We start from the raw sequence: 1,027 nt of genomic DNA, 5'->3' as shown, positions 1-1,027 counted from the left end.
TGCATACTCAGTCAGTAATATATATGGAAAATATGTACTTTTTCAATCAACTGAGAATGACAATGTGACAACAGTCCCATCAAACAATCCCGGGCGATGAGGTCTGCAATGATTGTAAGTATTTTTTATGAAATTTTTCTTTCTAAAAACCATGACAAGCTGCTGCACATGTGCTCCCAAAGGGACAAAGAGACTTACCAGTTTTGCAGTTTTTAGGACAAAAGAATTTTATGTTCTGTTGTTTAGAATTTAATGGTTACTGTATATTTTTTTCTTCCCTGAGCTGATTACGGCTGTACCTCCTGTCATCTGTTTGAAAATAAATTTGAAATGTTATTAACTTGGTCTTTGATTTGTATAATTCATTGAGATAAAATGTTTGGGAAATCACATTTATGGTAGCTATAATAACAGTGTATTTATAGGCTCGAGAAAAGGAAAGAATGAATGTTTAAAAATGTAAAATTAAATTTTGAGAGGGCATTAAAAATGAAAAACATTCATTGATGAGGAGCCTGATTACCCTGTTGGTTTACATTAAGACACTAAAATGTTCTAGTTAGTATTAAAAAAAAAAAGTAAACTAATTAATGTCAAGTTAATGTTCTTAATGTCCTTTTCACAAAGGAGACAAATATAGTACTTTCACTTTTTATTGATGACCTGTGAATGAATAGCAGAAAATCAATATATTTTGAATGATTTACAAAATAAGTAAAAACAGCTTTTTATGAAATAGCTCATAGTCAACAAAGGTATGCTAAGGCATAAAGGCAAGCATAATATAAATAGTACCAGTAATATAGTACTGCCAAGCAAATATGCTTAGCCATATTATATATTGAAAGTAAATTGCCTGAGCAAATATAAGAATATGAAACAATGTAAGAGAGTATGAGAAGCTTTAAGATAATATTTCAAATTACTAGTTCAGTTTGTAGGGGAAAAAATAACAGAAAACGTAAGCTGAAGTTTCACCCTCAAAGAAAATGTTCATCGAGGATAAACTACATTACATGTCCCCCCC

Source organism: Penaeus monodon, chromosome 27 (genome assembly GCF_015228065.2).
Source record: "Penaeus monodon isolate SGIC_2016 chromosome 27, NSTDA_Pmon_1, whole genome shotgun sequence".
Lineage (NCBI taxonomy): Eukaryota > Metazoa > Arthropoda > Malacostraca > Decapoda > Penaeidae > Penaeus > Penaeus monodon.
The sequence above is the reverse complement of the archived record's forward strand: the minus strand, read 5'-3'. Positions refer to the sequence as shown.